We start from the raw sequence: 18,286 nt of genomic DNA on the forward strand, positions 1-18,286 counted from the left end.
TCATGGGGTTGTTAACCAATGTCATAAAACAATATGTGTACTACTGTTTCATGAGAAACTATTTGTTCTGTAAACCTTCACCTGAAGTACAATAAAAAAATTAAAAAAAAAAAAGTACAATAAAAAGAAAAAGGAGAAAAAAAAAAAAGATTTTTCCCAGTTGGGTTAGATTTCACCAATAATTCAACAAAAATTAAACTATGATTACCTAGCTCTTCTAGTTTTCTATTACCTATATAATTCACTATAAAAAAAAGATGAATTCATTACCAACCACACATTAATTATATAAACTCAGCAGACTGTGCCATTCTAATATTCTTTAAAAGAGCTAGAGAGATAAGCAATAGGTAGAGCCTTTAATCTTAGTCAAATGACTAGGTTTATAATATTTTTGTTAGCTGCTGTCCAGTTGACTCCAACTCATAACACCTTTATGTACAACAAAACAAAAGGTTGCCCGGTCCTGTGTCATCCTCACAATTGCCAGTGTGCTTGAGTTCACATTGTGGCCGCTGTGCCAGTCCATCTCACTGAGGGTGTCCTTTACCGTTGTTGGCCCTCTACTTCACCAAACACCATGTCTTCTTCTTACAATTCATCTCTCTCGATGATGTGTCCAAAGCAAGCAAGTCAGCCAATGTTCTGTTTGGATCCATTTTCAGAAGGCTAATTTTCAGAAGCTGATCACCACACCTTTTCTCTTACTCTGGAAGCTCCCCTGTAACCTGTCTACCATAAGTGATCCTGCTAGCACTTGAAATACTGGTGGCATTGCTTCCAGCATCACAGCAACACACAAGCCACCATAGTATGACAAACTAACAGACAAGTTGTGGAAGGTTCATAATAGTTACGGTAACAACAACAAACGCATATTCCATTTATTGAGCATCTATGATATGCTAGGAACCAATTTATTTTTATATGTTATTAATTACTTAATTTAATCCAAAAACAATTCCATTTCTTTCTAAAACCCAGCCTGTTGGCGTCGAGTTGATTCTGACTCAAGCGACCCTATAGGGCAGAGTAGAACCGCCCCACAGGGTTCCAAGGAGCTGCTGGTGGATTTGAACTGCCGGCCCTTTGGTTAGCAGTCAAACTCTTAACCATTGCATTACCAGGGCCCCATCTCTTTCTAGAGGTGAAAAAAATTGAGACCCAGAAAATGAACCTGGCCATTGAATGGCAGAGATCTGATGTATACCCAGGTTTATTGGACTCTAAAGTCTAGATTCTCTGTCCATCACAATGAGAGGCTTGTCATGTAGGTTGTTGAAAAGAGAAAACAGCTTATGTAGGTTTGGCAGGTAAGCTGATTTCAAGAAGAGAGTGATAGTATAGGTATTACACAGATAACCACTGACCTCTACTTACCTACATAAATCATCTTGCCTAAGGTAACTCATTTAGCATAAGTTTGATAAGTATTTAGTGTCTGAAAAGCAACCATTAAATGCCTGCTTTTTTGTTTTTTTTAACATGCTTTCATCCTTTAGGGTTGAATTATAGATGGAAACTTCATTTTTTCCATTTACTCAAGTCAAAAATCTAAGAGTCATGTTTGGCTTCTTTCTCTCACACCCCACATGAGATTCATCAGAAAATCTGTTGCTGCTACCTTCAAAAACGATGAAATATTTGAACACTCCTTAGGAGTTCCACTGTTTCCATCCCGGTCAAATCTGCCATCATCGTTCCCCTGGTTATTATAACAGGGCACTAAGTGCTCAACCTGTTTCCACCCTGTTTCCCCTTCAGTTTACTCTCAACACACTAGCCTGTGTATAAGTGTAAGCTAGATATTGTAGGGCCTTTAGGACATTGCAAACATGTTAGTTTTTATTTTGCGTGCAACAGAAAGTTCTAGAATGGTTTTGAGGAGAGGTGGGAGGGCCATCTTAGCCTCCTTTTTGTGGACATCTCACATAAAGTCCCACCTCAGGGCCTTATCACGAACTGCGCCTTCCTCTTGGAAAAATTTTCTTCAATGTAGGGACAGGGCTCACGATCTCAACTCCCTAGAAATTTACTCAAATGTCTCTTTCTCAGTGTGGCCATCCTTGGCCACCATATTTAAAACTAAACCTTCCCTCTCTCCCTTCAAGCAATTGTTATCCTTGCTCCTTTTCTCCACAGCACTTACAACCATCTATTAAACTACGTATTTCATTTATTAATCTTTATTCTGTGCCTCTCCCAACAAGAATATAAATATTATGGAAACAAGAATATTTGTTTTTTTGATTCCTGTATCCACATCACGTAGAAGAGGGTCTAACACATAGTAGCCTCTTTATACCTATTTGTTTGAGTGAAAATGACTAAACTAATCGACGTGACTCAAATACAAGTCCTTGAGCTTATTTAGATCAGGGTTGTCCAGAATCTAAATTTTATTATTATTATTATTTTTAAAATGAATAAAATATATAGCTTTAGGAGTGCTTCAGCTATCTTTTACAGGTAGGGGGTTATCATATACTTGTCAGAGACCAAATTTCAGGTGTCATACTATTAATTACATGGCAACTTATAGACTCCAATGACTTCTAATTTATGTCCTAGTCTCTCAAATCAGAAAATTGTAAAAAAGAAAATATTAATAAATAGCACGAAGTTTAACTGGATGGCATTAATTGAATGCCTTTACTTAGAGTAGTAAAGTATTAGAAATAACTGCCAAAATTAGGAAGTTATGCAGTGCAGAGCAATGACAGGACTTTAAACTACAAAATGATTAAATTTCTCTTTGAAGGGAGAGGTTCAATAGGGCTTAAGTTTGCACCATAGAAAATAATTTTAAAAAGATAAGGTACAACAAAACCCCTCTGACACATATGCAAGCAACTGGGTCCCACATAGTCACATGTTCACAGTGTTACTCTATGTTTGCCCATTGTCCTGTTACATTATTTATATGTGTATGTAAATATATATATATATGCATATGTATATAAAACATATAAGATAAACTAAAATAGACTAATTTGCAAAATTCCACATGCTAAATTTTATAAAAACCCCTAATGTAAATAAATTACCTGTAAATGATCCTTCTAATTTGCAGTATCTGGTGGAACATGGGACCAAACTTATGGGCAAACACATGATCTGGACTACAGGAAAGAATTATATTTCAGACAGAATTCTATTGAACTGCAATGAAAAAGGGCAAGAGGTAATTGGTTGAGACCATAGCTAGGAGGGATTTAGGCTAGACCCCCAAAATAACTTGCTGAATAAGGGTCATGGGCCATGAAACAGAGCCCTGAGAGATTGTGGAAACTATATTCTTTTGATGATTGCCATGGAAAGGTAGAGCATGAAAGCTATGAGATTTTCACTGTAGGTATCTTTCTGGACAATTTAAGAATAGTCCAGATCATGTAGGGACTGATACAACATACTTAAAAACACAAAACAGTGTGACCTAATGGTTAGAAATAGTGAGGGAGTCATAACACCAGATTTCTAGTCTTAGTTCTGCTGCCAAGTAGCTTTCAAACATTTCAAGTCGTAGAATGATAGAGCACTTGGAATTGGAAGAAGCTTTAGAACTTTCCTTCAAAATGGCAGACCAATGTGAACTCACTTCCCATTCCTCCTGTCTCCATTTCTGAACACATAAATATACCAGATAATTTTTTTTTTAAGTTTGCAAGCTTGAATAATAGGAATTATCCAGGATTAAGAAATGAAAAGGAAAGTCATAGGTTAACTATTTGAATCTGTGCAGCTCTGGTCCCAGAGGGAAAAAACTGAAACAAAAACTACTTTTAAACTTGCCCATATGCCACTTTAGGGTTATATATTAATTTATCGTTATACGGACTTTGAAAGTGTTTTGCACCAGCATGAATCATTTGGCCCTTAGTTCTACCTTTTGTAGTCATACCAAAAGATTTAAATTCTTTATAAAAAGGAAATCCTTTAAAAATTTAAACACAGTTGTCTTGCTCAAACCAATTGGTACACTTTCTTTCTGTTTTTTGTTTTTTTTTTTTTTCCTTTTTTTTGGTAGTTTCCTAACTTAAACATCCTCTGTTCTTTTCACTGTTCCTCATACAAGATTTTCTCTAGGAATAGATTCCTTTTTGCCATTTGTCCATGTTGTTTTTCGTCTGAGGTCTGGCTAGAAGCCAGATTTCCAGACATAGTATGAGCACTGTAGGATGTGGGGGCTTCTTCCTTGCTCTGGAAACCATATTTTAATTACTACACAAAACAACTGCGTTTGTTTTTTTAGCTATGGCACTTTGTTAACTCTTGCTAACTGAGTTGTCAACTAAAACCTGTCTTTTTTACGTAACATTATCATTTTATCTGATAGAAAACAATGTTTCAAAACACACACACACATACACACACACACACACACACACACACACACACACACACACACACACACTGACTGGTGATAGAAAGGTCTACCATTAAATCCTTTCTCCTCTAGTAACTGGTTCTGTGACCCTGCCAAGTTATTCAAAGTTTTTGAGCATCAGCTTTATATTAAAAAAAAAAAAAAAAAGTTAATGATTGGTTGTAAGGCTTGAAATAGTTAATTTAGAGAAAGTACCTAGCACAGTGCTAACACACTCAAGGAAAGTAATTCTTCTTTTATTTTGAACTGCTAATTATTATTGTAGCTCTTTCTTGACCCAAATTAAACACTTCTTGTAATCAAAATGCAATCTGATAGAGGATATTTACTGTTTTAAATGTGTTACCCATCATCCTTGGTATTCATTACCCTCTCACAACACTATCATATATCAATCTATATATATCTAGTATTTGTAAACAGTTATCAAAATACTTACCTACATCCTTGAAAAAAATGTTGAGTGTCTCCAAGAACTTACCATAAAGGACTACTCATTGACCTGATTATTAATCCATTTAATCCCTGTGCTGAAATGCCCCCCAGACTTGATGCATTTTTGGAACATGGCAAAACCTCTTTCATTTTCATGTCTATGAAAAGTTCAAGGTGGGTGAAACCAAGATTAAAAATTAGATCTGCATAAAATGCCTAGATTTATATTTCAGATCTGTCAGATTTTTTCTCTATAACACTACGCAAATGATTAACCTAAGATTTATAGACCTAATCTATAAAATGGGAAGAGCAGTATATCTACCTCTTCAAGTTTTTAGAAGGGTCAAAAGAGAAAATGCATTCAAAGTGCTGAGCACAGTGCCCACCACATAGCAAACACACAATATTAACTACTATATTCTAGCAACGCTTTTTAACCCCCCTGATTTCTTCCAGTCTCATTTTTTTTTTTAAACTCACCATATAATTTAATTTTAAACTCTGATGGTGTAGTAAAGAGCTATGGCTGCTAACCAAAAGGTTGGCAGTTTGAATCCACCAGGCACCCCTGAGAAGCCCTATGGGTCAGGTCTACTCTATCCAACAGGGTCACTATGAGTCGGAATCGGACTCCACGGCAATGTGTTTTTTGGTATATAATTTTTGATGTTACCAAAATATAAGTAGGTTGATTCTCATACAGAGAGCATGAAAAATAATAATTAGGGCATCCAGCAAACAAACTGCTCTGATGTGGCAGTGCTTTACATGGTAAGATACTCATAGTTTCTGTTTTGTTTTATTTTCTCTCTTAATTAAATATGTGATTTTCATGTTGCCACAGAACAAGCAGAACCACGGCTTATATTTTAAAAATATGAATTTGTGTTAACTCCATTCCCTACCTTTCCTCTGCAAAAGATATTTGGAATGGGAGTGTCCTTTCCTATATATTCTTCCAACTATCCTCCTCTAGTACATAAAGATAACTATAGATTCAGGCCACTTGTGTGTGTGTGTGTGTGTGTGTGTGTGTGTGTGCGTGAGAAAAACATGGTGCCTCCAAAGGAGGTTTTAATCCTTTAAATTGAATGAGTGTCAGGGTCATGGGGGCTTAAATGATTCTAAGCTGAGAGAAGATAAAAGCTGTTTCTCTTTCCTAGCCAATTGTTTTAGAGACAATAGACATAAAGAGTGTTATGTATTGGTTCTTACTGGGTTCCTTTAATGAAATATTTGGAAGAAGGTAATATGGGGTGTAAAACTCACGGTTAACTTTAATTCGGAGAAATAAAGAAGTACCCATGGATTTGCATTGAGAAACTTGGCAATCTCAAAATCTTAAACTGTGGATTTAGAGTCTTTCCTCAACAGTTCATGCTAAATACAGCTGATAAAATGAGCCTAAGAGAAGAAAAGATATCATCTACTTATAAAGAGAAATGAAGACTGTTTGCAGTTGTCATAAAATTCTTGTCAGACACATAGACTATAATTAACCTGATATATGTATATAAGAATTGCTATAAAAGGTGTGATTGCACTGTGGTTGAATTATGTTTAGCTAGTCATGAAAACATCAAAATTAAATTTATAACATCACATATTATTCAGTGATCCATGATTTATTATCTAGTATTTATAAAATTTATACCTAAGAGTCAAGCAAAAAATGATACTTTCCTGTTTCATAAAAATTCATCGCTTTAACACATAAAAGCTGCTTGGCACCTGAACAAAGACAGGGAATGAATACAGGAGAACAAACACAGGCTTTCTTTCAGGATGGAGTAGTTCCATAAGTTACATTTTATAGCAAGAAAAACAAAAGAAGTTCCTGATAAGGTCCTTCATCATTAATCTCCGTCTTCTGCTAGTGTATAATCTATACGAACAGGGATGGGTTTGTGGGATTTGTGGCAAGTATTCAGTTGAATTTCTCAAGGAAATAACTTCTGGGTATATTGTATGTCTTAATTTCTTTAATAGAATATCTTTTTATTAATCCTTATAACTGTTCTATGACCTTCTTTGGCAAAATATTTAATTTAAATGTTTTGAATACCTGCAAAAGGGATGCTCAGCAAAATGAATTCACAATGAAAGAGAAAGAATTTTATCTGGGTTTGCCTGACATAGACAAATTTTCCAATCCATTCTCTGCTCAGAAGCTAAATCGGTCCTTTTAAAACATAAACGAGATGATGTCCTGCCCATGCTTAAAAATCTTTCACTGGCTACCTGTTGAATACTATTCAAACTTGCCCAAGATTTACAAGGTGTTGCATGATATGCTCCTGGTTTCTTCACCAGTCTAGTCTTGTTCCACTTTCCCCACACTCTGGTCTTCTTTGGTTACTGAAATACAGCAAGACTTCATACCTTTTTTTTTTTTTTCCCGTCTTCTCTTATCCTGTTCCTCTGTCCAACAAATATAGTCAGTTGTCCCTGAGTTGACTTTGGCTCATGACAACCCCTTGTGTGTCAGAGTAGAACTGTTCTCCACAGAGTTTTCAGTGGCTGATTTTTTGGAAGTAGATTGCCAGGCTTTTCTTCTGAGGTACCTCTGGATGAAGTCAAACCTCTAACTTTCCAAACTTTTAGCTAGCAGCATGGGCAGATTACCCAATAAACAAGGTATGCACAGGCTTAATTGTGTTTACTTACTAATCTGTAGTACACAATTTCACCTGGGTTTCACCATTGTGCACTACAGATTAGTAAATAAACACAATTAAGCCTACGCGTACCTTGCTTACTGTAAGCCGGTGCATACCATGCTTACCGGCTAATCCACCCCTGGTTAGCAGCCTAGTGCTCTAACTGCACCACCCAGGGACTCCACTGTTTACCTGCCAGACTCATCCTCTATCTTCAGGTTCCAATAAAAATGTAACCTTTTCAAAACCACTTTCCCTGATGGGGTAAATATTATTTATATTATTAGTGCTCATCAATACTTATGCCTCCCTTCCTTCTTGTACATATGGAAGACATTTCTCAGTCTCCCTGCATTAGGCAGGGCCTTGTGACTAGTTCTGGCCAATGACATGTGAGTGGAAATGACAGGTGTGACTTCTAGGCTGGGGTGTGAAAAGCTGCCATGTAATTCAGACTTTCTTCCTTTTATTGACAGTGAGCTTGCTGAGATGGTGGAGCTGGAGGATGTAAGCAGCCTGGATCACTGAGACACCACAAGGAGGTCAGATGTCCTTGAGAGCTGGCTGGACCACAGCTGACTTTGTGTGGACAAAATATAAACTTTTGTTGTGTTAAGTCATTGAGATTTGGAGTTATTAGCTATGTTGGTGTAGCCTGGCCATAACGTTCAAATTAGGGCCACCCTATTATTTTTTCTAACAGCACCACTCATAATTTTGTTCAAATTACATATGCATCCATTTCCTTGTTTAACACGCTTTCTTCTTTACACCAGAGGTTGGCAAACTCTTTTGGTAAAGGGACAGATATTAAATATTTTAGGCTTTGTAGGCCCTCAGGTCTCTGTTGTAATTACTCATCTCTCCTGCTGTAGTGTGAAAGCATTCACAGATAACATTTAAATAAATTGGCATGTCTATGGACCAATAAAGCTTTATTCACAAGCAGGCAGTGGGTCATATTTGGCCCACAAACTGTAGTTTGCCAGATACTACTCTAGACTATCAGATCCATAGGGGTAAAGAGTATTTTTTATTTATGTAAATACAACTTCCACGTAGCAGAGTGTCAGACACTTGATAATCAATGCAATTTGCTAAAAGAATGAGTGAATGAACAAGTCAGATATGCTAAGGGTTTTGAAATTTATCTAGCATAGTCTGATAATCTTATTAGATCGAAACTATTTAGAAAGTCTCCTAAACTCAGATTTCAGGCCGTATATAGAATAGGACAGAAGAGAATAGAATAAAATAGGCTCTGAATCCTAGAAAACATTTAGTTCTTCACTAAAAATTTTAATGTAAATTATTGAAGCACATGTAACAAAAATTTGCAGGACTAAAATGCTTTTACATAATTTATTGTCCTCCACCCCCACACAACTATTTCTTATTCTTCTTGAGGATATTGACATTTTTGTTCAACCATGACATTGAGGTCATTTTAACTATGCCTAATTTATCATACATTAATTGAACATGTACATTTATTTAACTTTTATTATGCATAAGGCACTCTAAGAAACAGCAACCCCATAGGAAGGGAAATTTTTACTGTTTACATTTTAACATGAGGAAATGGAAATTCATAGATATGAAGAGATTTGCTAAAATACCCAGTACATAGTGTATTTGGACCTAATTGTGAGTCATTCCACAATGATTATCATGCCATAGTGCTTATCTTAAATTTTTGATTAAATAAACCATGATGATGTTGCATAATAGAGGACTGCTTTTTTTAAGAAAGTACCCTACTTTCCTTGATGCTAAGGTAGAGACTTCAAAGACTCATTGTAGGTGGATTAAACAACTACCAAATATTTTCTCGTCTAATATACTAATCATAACTCCATGAGATCAATCAGCTGTTCACATTTATTTCCCACCATTAAAGTGTAAGTGCAAATAATTGAATGATTTCTAAAAAATTAACTTCTGCTCTCTATTAACCAACTAATGAGTGGATCAAATAAATAGAAGTATAGAAAGGCAGAATTCATTATTGTAATTTGTGAATGGAAATGGATAGCATATTCATTCCAACTCAATGTCTATTACTGCAAGTTTCCTACTTAAAAGTATTGAAAAGAAAGACATTTATTTGATTCAAATTTTCCTCAGAATTTAGCTTTCATTTTTATAAATATTTGTGCGAAGAGATTTGCAGACTCAGCTGACTGCTAATGAAAACTTTGCTAGCCATCCTAGCTCCTACTCCATTTCTAGGGATAAAAGGTCATGATCATTTTCTAGATATTATTCATTCTGAATAAATCTGCTTATAATTAATAATATTAGACAATAGTTTCTTTCAAAATTTTATGTCATTCTTAATCTTTTCCTGTTTTAAAAGGTTTGAAAGTTCATATTATTAGGATTGTGTAGAACAAAGACATTAACAATATTCAAATAACTCAAGTTTTAGTTTATAGAAACCGCTTGGTGCAATATCCTGCTTTCTTAAAATAAAACTTTCTTCAAAGTAGGAAGAATTCAAACCCTTATTAAGTAAATTTTTCAATGAAGTGGCTCTGGAGTATCTTATTTCTACTTTCAGTGCAAATAAATGTAGACTAGGCTATTTAGAAAAAAAATTGTCTTTTTTATAAAAAATCTTAGTTGAATGCACAGTAGCAACCTAGACATACGATTTATGTGTATATATTATATTTAAGAAGAGAGAAATAATTAGTAACAGATATTCAGAGAAAAAGTATTATACTCTGCAGTGGCAGTAAATAAGAATTTATAAATCATTGCAGTTCTGGAGCTGGAAGGACTTTATGATCAACTGTTCAGATCCCACCATTTGATAGGCAAAGCTCAAGAGAAATTAAGAGGGGATAATCAGCAGGGTCACCATTAGGAATCAGACAAGACAATCAGACAAAGCTGGGTTGCTCTAGATCACACAGTTAATTAATAACATATAAATGAGTAAAAAACTGGTAACCTGCGTCTTAACTTAATGCTCCTTTGGATATATTTTCTAGAAGTTTGAGGCTTTGTGGACTGATATGGCAGAAACAAAGCTTATGTCCACGGGAAGTCAGCTATCTTGTTGTGAGGAGACTCCATCAGCTTACTGAAAGGCCCATGTTGGGAGCAACTGAGGCCTCCTGCCAACAGCTCTGTCAGTGAGTCATCTTGAAAGTGAATCTCCAGCCTTAGCCAAGTCTTCAGATGGCTGCCGCCCCTGCAGACTTCCTCACAGCAACCTCACGAAAGACCTTAAACCAGAACCGACTAGTTAAGCCACTCCTGGAACGCCTTACTCATAGAAACTGAGATAATAAATGTTTGTTGTTTGAAAAAGAAAAAAAGAAATAGAGCTTACAGAATGAAATGAAGGCAGTCAGTCTGTAAAGGATAGGTAGGATTGAAAAGTAGGGCGAAGGCATTCCAGTAGCTGGCAAGGAGTGGGGTAGACAGAGGTAGCAGAATCAAATGCACAGAGGCCAAAAATTATGGCCTATATAGATGGTAAGTGTTCTGCCTTTCTAAAAAGTTGTAACTGCAGACAAGAAGGAAGAAAGATTTGTCAGACTGGGATGTGCAATTCAGGCATGTTTGGATATAATGCAGAACAAATAATAAAGAAACATCATCATAGGCTATTAGTTGGTGGAATAACATGATGAAATCACTATAAGATTAGTCTGTCCATGCGCAGTAATAGTTACAACATGGTATGAGGCTGGGGTAAAAACTTTTAGCAGACCCATGGGATAAAGGGTTATAAGGACATGCAAAAATAGTATTGCTTTACTTTTGGATAGCTCTAGCATACTGATGACTAAAGCGAGAAATAGGGAAAACTTTTTTTTAACTTTTAAGACATTGTACTGAGTTTGATTGCAGAAGGGAAATTAGTCCATGACATAAATACAAATGTCTAGATTTCATACATTTTTTTCCCCATAGTTCTATGAATGGAACCTCAAATTTTAGGAAGGATGCAAAAAAAAAAAACAGCTCCAAATCACATTCAAAGATAAACTAGGCTCCATGTGCTTTTGAGAGCGATCTGCCCATGGAGGATTATTGAATATCTTGGTAGGGACTGAATTTGAACCAGGTTCCAAGGATGAAAGCCCACGGGCTAATCTGCTGAACTACCAAGCCCACTGCTATGGTGGTTTACAGAAATCCTATTAACTGGGAGATTGAAGAGAGGGAAGATAAGATAGCAAGGTATCGGAAACCAAGCTTCAGTAGTTTTAACAGAAAAGGTACTTTTGAACCATGCTATTGTATATAGAAAGGAATTAAACACCACACACATACTAGTTGTGTATGTGTATGTGTGTAACTATATATATGAAGTTGTACATTTTCATGTCATCTTTTGTGCATGCATTTCATGGTACATAAAAACGATCAATGTATTGAACATGGAAATATATAACATAAGATTGGTGTTCATGTTGAAATCCATTTTCTTATTCTAGGTCTTCCAAGTCCACAACAGTAACTATAACCAAACTAGTCCTTAATCTGTGCCACCAGCCACATTCAAAAGTGTCAAGATTTATTAAAATAATAGGTCTTAATTCTATCATTCATGATCATTTTTTCTCTTCTATTTCTGAGAAAATCTACCACAATTAGCATTTGCTGGTAGTTATTCCAGTACAACTGGAGTATACTAAGAGAGCAGCTTTAATTGACCATCATAAAATCTGAGTTTATATTTGCAAACAAATTAGGAAACAGATAATCACAGATAGAATTGGTTGTGCCTTACAGGATATGATTTTGCCACTATGGGAAAGTTACTTAACCACACTGGGTGTTGTTCTTGTATCAAGAAAATGAAGAGGTTGGATTGAATCTGGTGACAAATACCAATTTTTTACAATTCTAAATATTCTAGGACTTTATGATGTTAAAATTTCTTGCCAATGAGAAATAAATACAACTGAAAAAATTAAAGGGGCAAATCTTCCTAAAGAGAGCAGAAGGAGCTCAGAATCCATGTGTCAGGAATCTAGAACTAGAGGGTTAACTCTGCCTCTAAATTGGGGGGCGGGGGAAGTGGTTTTGGTCTGATTTACATCTGATCAAACTAGACTATATTTGGACTCTCTCCTAGCATTAAAATGTACTTATTTAATTATTTCTTTAGTTATTAATTTCTATACATAGTTTTCTCATTAAGTTAGACTAGATTTCTGGCCACCTGAAGATGCTGGACACCAAGCTTCTATTTCCTTATCTGTAAAAGTAGTATAATGGCATCTACTATTCACATAGGTGTATTGTAAAGAGCCTTTGAATTAAAAGATGTGAAAGTTCTTTCTCTTCTACAAGACACTCTAAATGATACATGAGGGTAAAATAATCATTACAAATTGATTATTAACAAATGACCACAGAAATACTATGCTGACAGCAGATTTTCAAAACTTGATTTAATTTAAAAGAGAACTATTTAGAATACATGCAGTTAGCCTGGTCCCCCTAAATTTGAGGCAATTTTATTTCAGAATGACATAGATTAAACATTTGTAGCAAGATTTTCATTTACTATAAAGGCCAGATCCTTAGAAATAGTATGATTTTGTAGTTTTGCGATTGGAAGCAAGTTGATTCTATAAAGTTGTAGGCAAATAATAATAATAAATATACACAAAAAAAGAATAGCGAACGTTTTCTAGATCTTATGTCTAAATTATCACCGTAGCGAAGCACGGAAACATTCAAAATTACTCTGAGTTATTATTGTTTCCTTAAATGTACAATAAAAGTAATACTTTTAGTACGATACTCGAGACTACCTTATTCTTTTCAATGCATTCTCACACACATGCTAAAAATTATAGGCAAACAACAGTGGGACACATTCATCTTAGACTACTGCAAATGATCAAGGTATAACTACAAAAAATCAGACATTTTTCATCTTAAAATTATATGTATGTATTTTATGTATGGAGTCCCTGGGAGGTCCAAATGGTTAATGTGCTTAGCTGCTATCTGGAAAGGTTGGAGGTTCGAGTCCACCCAGAGGCACATCGGAAGAAAAGCCTGGGGATTTACTTCCAAAAAAAATCAGCCATTAAGAACCCTATGGAGCAGAGTTCTACTGTGACCCTGATGGGGTCACCGTGAGTTGGAGTCGACTCCAAGGCTAATGGTACTATATGTATATCCTCCCTTCTTCTGGGTATCTCTAGGCTTCATGCACCAGAAGGAGAATGTTCAATTCAGAACAGAAAAACGAAACGGAAACTGAACTAGACACAATAAGAACTCTGTCTTAAGCTGAATTTATAACCATGCTGAAGGGGCCTGCAGGGGGCAGGGCCTTAGCAGAGATTCACTTCGTTGTTTTTAAAGTGGAGAGCTCATCTTTTTTTTTTTTTTTTCCTAGTCAATACATCCAGCCAAACTCAAAAGCAGTTTGCCCTTGAATTCTAAATCCAGGGTTGGAGCTGTGGACCCATCTGGTCAGACAAACTTTCTGCGTGTTCGTCCTCACAGCACCTAATGTGAAGGTTGCTTTCGATCTCAGTGCCTCTGAGCTATCACTCAGGCTATCTCCTGAGTTAGCATCTTGAGCCTTTTATGTTATACAAGAGGAGCTCTCCCTCACAGAGCCTTGTCTTCTTTTAACATCTTACTTTCAAGGGCAGGCTTTCAAATTTTCAGAAAAATGTGATTCACACAACGATTTTCATTGGATTAGTGCTTCCCCACTTTTTCTTCCCAAGGACTCTCTGTTACAACCTTTGACTAGAACTGAGAACTCAGGACCAGGGTGGAAACCCCTTGGTTAACAGCTGATTTGATGAAAATTATGACAAAGTTCACCATAAGATTAGACATTTACAGCCTCATCTGCTCAATTTAGGAATCTGCATGTTAGAGGTGATTTTTCTGATAGTTTTTTTTGGTTTGTTTTTCTATCTCAAAACAGTATTTCCCAGACTGTACACTATAGAACACTATCATAGTATAAGATGCTGTGGAATTTTAAAAAAGTTCAGTCAAATATAAATGTGAAACATGACATACTATGTTTGCTCCTCCAAGATGCTTGATGAACATATTAAAGGTTCTCCTGTTATTCAGTAAAGAAACCCACTTAGTATACTTAATCCTGTACTTCCCAAATCACTTGACCATGTGATCCTTTTCTCTTGTAAAGCTAGTAACACCTCCCATAATACCACTGCACAATTAGAGTATTAAGAAAGACTTGCAGAAATACTATGTGAGAAAGACAGTAGAATTGTCATATTGGCATTTGGTTCTTCTAACGCTTTCACCATTCAGTGGGAAATTTTGAGACTCTGTATGGTCTTAGTTATCTTCACATTAAAAGCAAACAAACAAACTAATTGCCTTCAAGTCGATTCTGACTCATAGCAACCCTATGTGTTTCAGAGTAGCAGTGGGCTCCCGAGGGCTTTCAATGGTTGTGATCTTTAGGAAGTAGCTCACCAAGGCTTTCTTCTAAGGAGCCTCTGGGTAGATTCCAGCTGCCAACCTTTCTGTTAGTCGCCAAGCGCTTAATGGTTTGTGCCACCCAAGGACTCCTTATCTTCACATTATTAATGTTACTGGGTGCTGTTGAGTCAATTCCAACTCAAAGTGATCCCGTGGGACCATAGGGTTTTCTTGGCTATAATCTTTACAGAAGCAGATTGTCAGGTCTTTCTCCAGTGGAGCCACTGGGTGAGTTCAAACCACCAGCCTTTCAGTTAGTTTAAACATTGAGTCACCAGGTTCACATTACTCCCTTACAAATCCACACACATTTGCATGCACACAACACACACACACACACACACACACACACACACAAAGACCATCTCTGGCTTAAGAGATAATGTTTAAATTCCTGAGATGTAATAAAATGCTTCCTGTCTCACATCAATATACCTTTCTAGCCTTACTCCCCATGTCTTCCCCGCTACTGACTGATTGTCTCAAAATGATCTACTTGTCATCTCCTGAACAGAAAATGATCTTTGTGCATGCCATTCTTTCTGCATGAAAGTCCCTCTCCCCCACTTTTTTCACTTGATTAAATTATACTTATTCTCCTAGATATAATTGAAATGTCACCACCTCTATAAAGATTCACTTTCTTCACACTTAGTTTTTCTTTTGCTCCACTGTGATCTAACATCTTCTTGTACTCATCTTTGTATAGTACTTTCCATTTAGTATTAAAATGGCCTGTTTAAATGTCTATTTGCAAGTAAAACTAATTAATGGTGCTAGAAGTCAGAATAGTAGTTACTTCTTGGCAGGTATTTATTTACTGTGAAGTAGCATGAAGGAGCCTTCTGCAATATTATTTTTTTATATGGGTGGTAGTTATGAATTTTGACGTGGATGTATGCATAGGCAAACATTAATGAAGTTATAAGTTTAAAATTTGTTCATCAAATCTTTTGTATTTATTGAATAGCACAATAGAAAAAATTATTTTAAAAAATTCTGTCTTCCTACTAGCTTCTGAATTTCTTGAGGAGGTGATTTTTATTCACTTTTATTCTCAATATATCTATCATGGTGCCTAGAATAACAGGAATATACAAATTGCCTGAATGAATGAATGAACACACAGCTAGCCTCTTTTCTGGATGTAGACTTCGGGTGTCAAAAGAGAAACACATTTCAGGTAGAAGTGGCCTATTTAATTGGCTATAATTGGAGCAATCAGAAGACAGAGAGAGAGGATGGTATGTAGCTAGCATCTTTGCAGAAGAGAAGATAATACTCAGACTGATTAAGAATTCTGAACAGAACTTTAGAGTTTGGCAACATTTCAGCAATGTAGTTCACTGAACAGCTCAGCAAATAAATACCTGCACCACATATGTCTTCTATTTTTTCCCCACACTTAAGACATTTCCCTAAAGGCTGGTAAACAATGGGTACCTCCCTGCAGAACTGTAAATATATAAAATTGACTCAAATATTATTACTTAACATTAAGTGCCAGCTGTACATAACTTACATCTAGCATTAATTCCTTGCCCTTGAGGGTCCTGTTTTTTAAAAAAGTTACAATGTTAGGAGAGACAAAAAAAAAAAGCAAGTGGAAAATTCAGGTATCATATTAGTTAATGTTTTTTGTTAATCCATTCATTGAAGTACAAATGAAATGCCTACTATGAGACAGAAACTATGCTATGCTCTGGGAAAAAAAAGGTGAGGAAAACAAGATCCCTGCCTTCGTGAAAATTATAGTCTGGCAAAATAATCAAATGTGATTTTACATTTTTTCTCTGTGCTAACTACTTTCCATGCATATATTTAATTCTCATATCAGTCAGATGAGATAGATATCATCGCCATTTCATATCATAAATGAGGAAGAGGCTAAAAGGTCATTCAGATAATAAACGTTCACATATATGCCTTTCCCATCTAGATTTGCAAATCCAGGAGAGAAAGGAACATGTCCTGTACTTCTATGTTTTTTCCTTTATATCCAGTGCAGTGGTGGGAATGTGGTAGGGCGTCAACTGTTTATTGATTCCTGCGATGGGACTTGACTTGGTATTCCATTTCTGTTCTTTGGCAACGAGAAAGAGGGATATAATCTCTTTTTTGTGTAAAAGATGATCAACTATGCTTAATCTATCATTGTGTGATTTGCCACTATACATTAACGTAGTTATCACCCGGCATGGCTTAGGCCAACTCAATCAATTTCACTGACCCTCTGTGTATGTAGTGGGAAGGTCCATGTTCCACCCACATCCCTTCAGATCCTGCTTACTATTTCTGCGCACTCAACCCTCAGTGTCTGTGTGCTGTGCTCTGAACAACCTTTACTAGCACCACAGAAAGTCTGAAGTACCTGGGAGTGACAGGGCCCCACTATTCCTTAGCCAATTACTGGCTAGCATAGACTATGAAAGTTCAACTCCCTTACCTCAAGGTGGGACAAACACTGAGGTGTAATTTATTCTCTGTAGCTCCTCATAAAGCTAGTTTCAGACTAAGACTCTGAAATTTAATCCTTGCTTAGCTTCCTTCCCTTACCTGTCCTGCTTCCCTCACTCCTCTACTGGTTTCTTCTAGAAGCCCCTCCTCAATAAATCACTTACACTTGAGTTGTCACCTCAGAGTCTGTTTTGACTTACAACAGAATTTGAGAATGTGGAGCAAGCCCTGCTCTGGGCTTGAGGAGACTACTAGCAAGATCTCTGGGACAACCTACAAGCTTTGTTCTGGGCCTCATCTTTCTTGCCTATGTAGGATGGTCCCACGAGGACCTGAAGATAGATGAAGTAGAGAGGAGTATTTTTCTTATACATCAGCCTTTCAGAGGGACTAGGCTGACCTACTATAGAGTCAGAAATCCAGACAGAAGTTGAAGGGTCCATTTAATTTGGTTAATTCTAAGAGCCAAGGAACAAATCACTTCAGGCCCTCTTGTTACACACTTTCATAATAAGGTATACCTCTCCTTCCTAGCACAATTCTTACTTTATGTCAATTTGTGTCATTGTTTAATTAATAAATTTCTCACAGCCCAGTTAGAATGTAAGTTCCAGGAGGTGAAGAAATAATTCCATTTTAACATTCTATCCTCAGATCTAGTGGAATGCCTGTCACAATGAATATTTATTGAATACATGCCAATGTCTAAGATAGTAACATAGTATCACCTGACTTACGCTGTTTGGTGTGACCCAGAGTTAGCACATGGTAGATAGTCAAATACTTTATTACTTTGATGGATGAATAAAAACAAGAACAACAACAAACTTGAGGGGCATCCTGAAAAAAAATGCGTATACCTTATGCTTTCTATATACCATAT

The sequence above is a fragment of the Trichechus manatus genome, unplaced genomic scaffold (genome assembly GCF_000243295.1).
Source record: "Trichechus manatus latirostris isolate Lorelei unplaced genomic scaffold, TriManLat1.0 scaffold00011, whole genome shotgun sequence".
NCBI lineage: Eukaryota > Metazoa > Chordata > Mammalia > Sirenia > Trichechidae > Trichechus > Trichechus manatus.